This window comes from Sinocyclocheilus grahami, unplaced genomic scaffold, assembly GCF_001515645.1.
Source record: "Sinocyclocheilus grahami isolate Dianchi unplaced genomic scaffold, SAMN03320097.WGS_v1.1 scaffold6723.1, whole genome shotgun sequence".
Lineage (NCBI taxonomy): Eukaryota > Metazoa > Chordata > Actinopteri > Cypriniformes > Cyprinidae > Sinocyclocheilus > Sinocyclocheilus grahami.
The window spans coordinates 1-214 of NW_015511023.1; positions in this window are offsets into that span (position 1 = coordinate 1).

The following is a 214-nucleotide window of genomic DNA, read 5'->3' on the forward strand; positions in this document are numbered from 1 at the left end:
CAATAATCAATATATCGAATTATCGCGCAATATATGTACATGACCGCAATAATTTTTGGTGACACAATATATCGCCCATTACATTTACTTCAAAATTAATGTCACCATGTTTTGTTCATTCCACTTGCGCATGTGTCTTTTGCAGCTTCTCGTACATAATGTGGTGTAGCCATGAGGTGCTAGTTCAAATTTAAAAAATGCTTCTACAAAAAAA